The 9313-nt window shown below is 50.0% G+C and overlaps 1 long non-coding RNA gene across 1 annotated transcript in view; it reads right to left on the bottom strand.

Annotated features, from left to right (window-relative positions):
• The window catches only part of LOC132231709 (uncharacterized), a 319045-nt gene that overhangs the window by 29295 nt on the left and 280437 nt on the right, over window positions 1–9313 (bottom strand). The window lies entirely within an intron of this gene.

Raw genomic sequence — 9313 nt, 5'->3', positions numbered from 1 at the left:
AGGACATCTGGCTTTCTCATGCTCGAGAAGCAAAGTCTGAAAGGCCAGGTGCACTGAAAGGCCTCACGTTAGTTATGAAGGAACCAACACTTACGGATGCCTAATTCTGGGCCGAAGAGGTCACTCTTCAAACCGCCATCTGGCAAAAGGCAGCCCGGAGCGGCCATCTCCAGCTGTGCACAGGCAGGCTGGGAGTGTGCCCGGCAGCAACCTCGGGCCCACAGAAGGGCTGGTTAGGCTTCGCCAAGATGCACCTGCCCGGAGCTCCGCCTTTGGAGGCAGGGAGTGGGGTCCAAGCCCTGGCGTGTTTGCAGAGGCGGGCAGGTTTCTCCGATGCCCCCCGGTGGGAGAGAGCCTGTGCGTCACTTGTCTTACGCGTTCTCCTAGCACAGCCCTAACCCTGGCCACCCACCCTCGTTTATCTTCAGGAGCCACTTCAGAGATGACATCACGCTAATGCAGTGTCTTACTCAAGAATGTGGTTAAGTGTCAGTGCTCTAAGCTTTATGGGTAGCTTAATAAGCAAAAGACAAACGGAGACCTTAAACACATGAGAAACGCCCTGCTTGTGGCCAGAGTTTCAGCTCAGGGTTGGGGCGCTGGTGAGAGGTGTAGAAGCCATCAGCCCCGCCTGCGCTGAGGGTCTGAAGAGCCTGCTGTTTCGTTGCAGCCACGGTGAATCTCCTTTTGTGAATCTACATTTTTCTCTTCTTGTCCCTTTGTGTGGACTTTATTTTTTTTTTATTATTTTTTAAAAATAATTTTATTGATTTTTTACAGAGGGGAAGGGAGAAGCATAGAAGTTGGAAACATCGATGAGAGAGAAACATCGATCAGCTGCCTCCTGCACACCTGCTACTGGGGATGTGCCCTCAACCAAGGTACATGCCCTTGACCGGAATCGAACCTGGAACCCTTCAGTCCCCAGGCCGACGCTCTATCCACTGAGCCAAACCGGCTAGGGCCCTTTGTGTGGACTTTAATCAGGGCAGAACTCCCAAGTAATAAAGTCATAGCTCTATGTTAAAAATACAAGCTAGCCATATGATTTGATACTGATAAAAATGTAGTGGACATTTTACCAATTGGTAAAGCAAAAAGGCCAGAAATAGTTTTTTATAGTGTTGTGGTTTGTGAAAATCATCCTGTGATAGAAAGTTACATTTCCAATGAAAATAGAATACCAGTAATCTAGCTTTTGCAATTTATATTTCATACCTACACCACTCTAGATGAAGGATTTATAACTGCAGAAGAAAAACATAACCGTGCAACTGCATACTCAAATCTGTACCCACAGTTCACAAAGGAAAAGGTTAAATAAAGCCAGTAAATAAATGTGCATCCTACAGCTCCTGACATTATTACTAACGCCAACAGGTCAACTTCTTGAAGACAGGAAGGGTGGCAAAGTCTGGCACCCAGTAGTTTTCTCGCTATCTGCTGAATGAATGCAAAGTTAGAATCTCAGGTCATAGAAATGGGGTCATTCTTCTCCCTCCTTAGCTTTGCGGAACCTAAGAGTTGGAGCAGAACTGAAAAATAGCCATCTAAAAGCAGCTGAAGCTGTCAAAACGTAACTTTGATGTCTTCTCCTGGAAAACTAGTTAGTTCACCTGAAATATTATGGGAGCTGCAGAAATGTTCCAATGCTAGAAATTTCTCTCATACTCTGTTGCCTCGCTACCTAGAAGTACGTATACCCTACTCAGCTATTTGTGTGTGTGTGTGTGTGTGTGTGTATTTATTTTTAAATTGATTTCAGAGAGGAAAGGACAGAGAGAAACATCAATGATAAGAGAGAATCATTGATTGGCCGCCCCCTGCACACCCCATACTGGGAATTGAGCCCGCAACCGGGCCTGTGCCCTGACCGGGAATCCAACCATGACCTCCTGGTTCATAGGTTGACGCTCAACCACTGAGCCACGCCGTCTGGGCAGCTGTGAGTATATTGACCTCAGGCCCCACTGGGAAGGCCTGGGGGACCCTCCCAGGAGAGCTGACCATGGTGAAATGGCCCTTTGTTGTACTATGCATGGATCAACAACTTTGTACATTGAACGAGCTGCTTGACTTTCCCCCCCGAGACCAAGGATGCTGCTAATGCCACAGCATAATAGCACAGTTCTGGGTGTCTTCAAGGACAGAACTTCCTCTTTGGATAACGGACATTAGAACAATGAGCTTTGCAGGGGAATAAATATCAACTATGGTGACCTCCAAGGAGGAAGAAGAAAATGTGCCATTGTTGATCCTGCACCAGGCCTTTCTCATAATTTGCTTTTGTAAAGCGAGAGTCTGGGCAGTGTGGGAAGCTGGCGTTCTGTTTGTTCGATGCTGGTGATGTTACGTCGTGCTCCTTTACCCCGCGAGTGGCATCGCGTACACGCTGCAAACAAACGCGGTAAGTCCTTTCCAGGCCGCTTCATCAGCTTCACTCAGTGGAACGTACCACGCACATGGAGATATTTTTTTCTGTTGTTTATCAGTTGAGTGGACAACCGGGAACAGCAAACTTCTAGAGAAGAGGAGCAGGGCCCTTCCACCATGGGAGGATATAACCAGCAGTCTGCAACCCCCTCCGAGGGCCCTCACCCGACCACGCCGGCGCCTTCATCTCAGATTTCCAACCTCCAGAACTTGGCATCCCCCGGCAATCAAGGTTCAATGTCAAAAGCCTAGGCCAGTCTCCTTCGCCAAGGAGATGAAGAGAAGGGGTGTTGAAGGTAACATAAAGGAACGTGCTCGGCTGGAGCTGCATTTTGTGCATTTGCACTGTTAACTATTTGGGGGTAAATGATGCTTCTAGCAAAATAATAAAGCCACATTATGGAAAAGGAAAAAAAGGAGGAGGAGGAGGAGGGTTCTCCTTGGTGGTCAGGGTGCAGGGACTGAACCAAAGGGATATGTAGGCTCATCTCCTGGCGTCAGAGGCGGCTTGTTTTTCCCATTTGAGGACCTCAGCACTGGGTAGGAGAAAGCACCCCCCAGGCGGGGCTGCTCTCTTCCGCCCCAGCCTCCAAGTCCCTTCTCTGGGAGCTAGAGGTCACTGTATTGTGAAACACTTCGTCTGGGGGCCACGGGACATCCGTTCCTTTGCCATCCTCCTGAAGGCCTCTTGCTCTAAAACCTGCCTTGCGGCCCCCACCCCAATGTGAGGATGCGTGGACCGGGCCATCTCTGAGAGCTGTACCTCGCTGAACGGGCGCTGTTGGCACTTGCTGTGTGCTGGGCATGTGCTACCGAGGGCCCGGTTTCAGGAACAGCAGTGAGGTGACTGGGGTCAATGGGAAACAGGCCCGAAGGAGCAGTTTGTCTCCGAGCCTGTGCTTTTGATCACTCACCTTACATAACGTATCATTTTTCAAGGAATGTTTCAGCCAAATCTTGACATTTTCATCCACCCTAAGTGGATGAGTACAAGTAGATAAAACGTTCAACAGTATAATAGTCTGATGGCGATGGCTGATGGGTTCAGTCCACCCAGACGGACCCAGTTGAACTTGCCGAGTGTTAGCAATGCCTTGGAACTGGGCAGCCAAAGCCCAGAGGGAGGAGGTGGTATAAACCGTAGTTCACACACAGAATGAGTGGAGGAAGGAAGGAAGGAAGGGAGGGAGGGAAGGAGGGAGGGAGGGAGGGAGGAAGGAAAAGGCGCCCAGGTGCCCATGCTAGCCCCATGAGGCCAGCATGCAGGAATGGTGCCTGCAAGCTGAAGGCGCTTCTCTGCCCGGGGGTGGGTCTCAGCGCCAGGCATGTCGCCAGCTGCTGGCAGAGGGAGTCACTTGGCGCTGTCCCTTTCTCTAGATCAGTGGTTCTCAACCTTCTGGCCCTTTAAATACAGTTCCTCACGTTGTGACCCAACCATAAAATTATTTTCATTGCTACTTCATAACTGTCATGTTGCTAATGTTATGAATCGTAATATAAATATCTGATATGCAGGATGGTCTTAGGCAACCCCTGTGAAAGGGTCGTTCGATCGCCAAAGGGGTCGCGACCCACAGGTTGAGAACCGCTACTCTAGAATAACACAATGACCTCGGCGCCCCTTCCAGCTCTGAAATGATGTCGACCCGATGGAGGGTTGGCGCTCCCACTGGTTCTCACCGCGCCGAGCTGCCACCTGCGCCTTCGCTTCTGCGGGAACCGGACGTCCGTCCTGGATCCCTGTCATGGCGCTAAGTGCCCAGGGAGCACAGGTTGCCCACAGCCAGGTGGGGAGGAAAAACGCCCAGTTTTAGCATCAGCAAGGGACTCCCCAGGACCAGTCCTGACAGTTTCCTAGAAACGAGCACCCCCGGGCCCTGCAGGACAGGAAACCAGGCCCGAGGCCGTTCCAGGGGGAGCAACTCAAGGCGTCCAGACCGATGGGGAACGTGCAAAAAATGACATTTTCAAAAATTAAGCAAAAACTAGAGCATGAGCGAAACTAGTGGTAATAGTAGAAGGAACCCCTCTGGAGTCCTCACCAGCTTCCATCATAACGCTCTGCCAATCTCGCTGCATCCACACCCTCATTTTTCTGGGATCTTTGAAAGCGAATCTCAGGTGCATAATTTCATCTACAACTACATCCATGTGAGGCACGCCCGAGTCTCATTTATATGTGAAAACAATTGCACTACAGACCAGCAGGGGGAACCAGGAAGCCCAGGACAGTCAAGGAAGGGAGGAGGGTGTCTTGTTTTCAGAGTTTATCTTGATTTTTTAAGGTATAATTGGCCCATACCATATTAGTTTCAGGTGGACAACCTAATGATTGTTACTTGGATAGTGCATAGTGGTCACCGTAATAAGTCTAGTTAACCTGTCTCAGTACACATAGTTAGAAAATTTCTGTGTGTGCGCGTGCGCAAGTGCCAGGAGAAAAAGGAGGTGTTTTTTAAAGAATCATTCGACCCTATTCCATCTGCCTCAGGACCTCAGGAAAAACAGCTTCATGGGGAGTCAGCGGAGCATGAGGAAAGCCCTCAGATTTCTCTCTCTGCCGCGCAGTACAGAAGAGCAGGGCTGAGGCGCCCCGTGGTCTTTGTCCAAATTCATGGAAGCGCAGCCCTAACTTACCTTCTTCAAGGCAGATTCTTGGGGTCCAGGAATTAATGGGCTAAATGATAGTGCAGCTAAAAGTACCGTGTCACCAGACAGACCCGAGCTTCCAGCCCCACTGTTCTTGTTGCAAGAAGAGTGCTCAGGAAGTACAAGCATTTTATTTGACACTTGTTAAGTGCCCTCAGCAAGTAAACATGCTCAGATCCGAACCACAATTAGCTTGTCTTGTGCCCTCAGACCAGCTGGAAAAGGCAAATAAGGGGACAGGAGTGCCCTGATTTTACTGTCTCTGTCAGTGTTTTCCACCGGGAGCAGCAGGAAGCTCACTCCCAGTGATTTCAACAGTAGGGACCTTTGCCAGCAGCGGAGACAGAGGGCAGGCAGGACTCAGGGTTCTCGGGTGCAGAGAATCAACCGTGTCAGCAGGGACCCCGGTTCCTTCCGCCCCTCTGCTCTGCTGGTCACGTGTCCTGAGTCAGGTTCCCCTTAGTCGTAGGATGGCCACCAGTAGCAAGTCTTCCGTGTTCATTTCAGAAGTGGAGAAAGGCTGGCTCTCCACAGCTGTTACAATCAAGCCTCTCCCAGCTAGTGTGGTTCAGTGGTTAAGCGTCAACCTATGAACCAGGAGGTCACGGTTCAATTCCCGGTCCAGGTACATGCCTGGGTTGCGGGCTCGAGCCCCAGTGTGGGGCATGTAGGAGGCAGCCGATAAATGATTCTCTCTCATCATTGATGTTTCTATCTCTCTATCCCTCTCCCGTCTTCTCTAAAATCAATTAATAAAATAAAATAAAATAAAATAAAAAGGAGAAAATCACTCCTTATCCCATGGGCAAGTCCAATTTATGGCACTTCAACCAAAATTCAACCCTAGCCCTACTAGATGGCCCTTGCCCAGGCTGGCCAAAAGCCATACCTACCAGCACAGATGCTAAAATCATTATTACTTATTTCTGTGACCTTCATTTTCAGGCCAAGATTTAGAACAATAAGATTTTAAGGATAGGAAGTAAGCGTGATTTCTCCATATCCTGTTCATCTGGAATTTAAACAGGCTTCATGCTCCAGAAATCTAGTCAGAGTTCATAGTTCTGTGCCCAATTAAATGGCAAGGTATAGGTAATTCCAGGGTTTGAAAACAGCCTGTCATATTCCACTAAAGCAGTGGTTCTCAACCTTGAATGCACATTAGAATCACCTGGGAATCTTTTTCAAATCCTGATTTCTGGGCCTCACCCTCTGGAAATTCTGTTTCTTTGTTATGGGGTGGGGCCACAAAATACCACGTGCGGGCGCGCACGTACAGTGTGATTGAAACTTCGTGGCCCATGCGCAGAAGTCAGTATTTTGTGGAAGAGCCACACTCAAGGGGCCAAAGAGCCGCATGTGGCTCATGAGCCGCGGTTTGCCGAGCCACAGTTTGCTGACCACTGGGTTAGAGCATCATCCCGATGCACCAGGCTGCAGGTTCCATCACCTGTCGGGGCACATCCAAGAACCAACCAATGAATGCCTAAACACGGAGAACAGCAAATCAATGTTTCTCTCTTCCTCTCTCTCCTCATTTCTCTCTAAACCCAATCAATACGTGTGTTTGTTTTTTTTTAAAAGGCAGTCAACAAACGAACCAAAAAGAGATCATTGTGAATTATGATCATTATGAAGGTAGTAAGCAGAGATGTGATTGCAGACTAACTGTATGGTGCCGCACCAGCACAGCCAGGTTCGGTGAGCCTGAGCGGGGGGCAGTGAAGGATTGAGAAAAGACAAGACAAGCCCTAGCCGGTTTGGCTCAGTGGATAGAGCGTTGACCTGCGGACTAAAGGTCTCAGGTTCGATTCCGGTCAAGGGCACATGCCCAGGTTGGGGGCGAGTCTCTCTCATCATTGATGTTTCTGTCTCTTTCTCCCTCTTCCTTTCTCTCTGAAATTAATAAAAATATTAAAAAAGAAAAGACAGACAAGAGAAGAAAGCTGGGTCTGGGTGTGACGCTGCCCTCGCTGATGGAGAGACAGCACTATGGCCTGTAAGCCAAATCTTTATTTTATAGCCAGATTCTATCACGCAAAGTAAGTGCATGGTCAAGATGTTTACAACATACTCCTGGGTTTCGAATCTACTTGATTACATGCACGGGATTAAGCTTTGTTTACTTGCTGCATCTCCCGCAGCCCACATCACTCAGCCGCGTGGGGCTACAGGTTCGGACCATAAGGTCAAGCTCACAACTGTCGCCTTTGGCTATAATTGTGCTGGGACTTGCTTTGCCACGAGAGGATCGTGCCCTCTCATTAGGCCCAGGCTTGAGCCTGTCCAAACGCTGTAGCCGCTCTCCACAATGTATATTAGAAGTGATATCAAAGGCTGTTCTGAAAAGGTGACGCTTAGAGATTTTTGAAGAGATCCAAGGCTTTCTCTGTCCAAGTTCTAACCCAACTGGAAATAAGATGAAAAAAGCAACAAATGGAGAATCTAAAGAGCATTTCAATTCCTGACAAAGTCTAGGTTAGAGGTCATAACTCAGTGTGAGGGTCGGAAGAGGGATGGGTTCCCGTGACAGATTATTTCAAAGGTGGCCATTCTAAGACCTGCTGTTCTACATGCTCTTCCATGTGACATTGGGAGATGCGGTCCGTGTTCCCGCCCTTGGGGTCCAGGTGGGTCTGTGATGGTGCAAGTGATGTTGGATGACTTCTGAGGCCAGGTCAGAAAAGATGTGCAGCATCCTCCTGGTCCTCCTGGGACACGCCCTCTTAGAACCCAGCCAGCCAGCCCTGCTGTGAAAGCGCCCACGCTGCCCAGGGCCCATGGTGAGGCCCAGTGAGGAGGAACCTGCCCCCCAGCCCGCAGGCCTGGCTGTGCTCCCAGCCAAGAGATAGGCAACACCAATTTTCCAGCTAGGAGACTGAACCATTTGGGAAGTGACTTTTCCAAACCGGAGTCACGTGACCCCGGCTGATGCCTCATGAAGTTGAGAGCTCTGCCCAACTGCAGGTTTGTGAGCAAATGAATGGCTTTTTGTTATTTTTCAGTCGTTACATTGGAAGGCAGATAATAACTTATACACGCATTTCCCCGGGCTAGACTCTGGAGCAGCCTGCCGGAGGGAACGTGTGGGTCCCTCAAGTTCGTGTTCCAAGGGGAGAAGGGAAAAAATGAAATACCCTGTGTTTAGGATTTCTGATAGATTCACTGCCGAGTTGATAAAAGATGGATCCATGGCAAGGAACTCATTCAGATTTTCCTGAAATGTTTCCAGTTTCAGCCGTGAAAGCTCCATATCACACCTTGGGCTCCATGTCACACTCACTCCTTCAGCCTCAGGGAACCAGCGTGGTGGTCGCCCTAGCTGCCCCCCCCCCCCCCCCCCCCCGCCCCCAATCAGGTGACTCATCTCGCCTCCCGGGGAGAAAGCGAGGGTTTGGAAAGAGGCCCGGGCGTTTGGGGAGCATTCCCCTCTGCTCTCCGAGAGCATGATTAGGAAAGACTGTGCCCCTAATAGTAACGTTTGAACTGGAAGCCCAAGGAGCCAGCTAGGCAAAACCCAGGAGGCAAACAGCCCAGGAAGAGGGAGCACCAGACACAGACGCGAGGAAGGCGAGAGTTTGAGTTCTGCCAGCGCTGCGGCCACAGCACACCTGGCGGGACTGGAGTTTCGAGTCAGGATGGAACTGTGGGAGGAGGACCCAGAAGCCCCCTCAGGAATGGCTTTATGAACCACAGCAGAGGGTTTTAAGCAGGGGCGAGCTAAGATCCGAGTTACATCTCTCAAAAGCTCGCTCTGGCTACAGCTGGAGAATGGTTTGCTAGGATCAGAGTGGAAACAGCCAGGCCAGGGCGGAGGAAAGGCATGAGAAAGGCTTAGCTTCGGATGTGGAACCAACAGGTCCTGTTGATGGGTTGGAAACAGGGGAGCCATCCGCAGTGAGCACCAGGTGACCAGTGGGGCAATTTGCAGAAGAGGGGCGCTGGAGAATACCTCTGTTTTATGCTTCTGTCTTATGTGTTCAGTCTGAGAGGCCTATAGGACATCCAGTGGAGACATCGGGTAGGCAGTGAGAGCTGGCGTGGGAGCTCTGGGTGGGGTGGGGGTGGGGGGGTCAGGCTGCCTGCGTTTGAATCCAGACTCTTCCACCCCTATATGACCTTCGGCAAGTTACTTACCTTCTCTTTGTCTCTGTCCAATGGAGATAACAAAGTAACTATTGGAGAAGTAGGTCTTTGTGACAAATAGTAACAAACATCGGAATCGCTCAAA

The sequence above is a fragment of the Myotis daubentonii genome, chromosome 3 (assembly GCF_963259705.1).
Source record: "Myotis daubentonii chromosome 3, mMyoDau2.1, whole genome shotgun sequence".
NCBI classification, from domain to species: domain Eukaryota; kingdom Metazoa; phylum Chordata; class Mammalia; order Chiroptera; family Vespertilionidae; genus Myotis; species Myotis daubentonii.
Note: the sequence above shows the minus strand (reverse complement) of the source record. Positions and strands in the feature narration are given on the sequence as shown.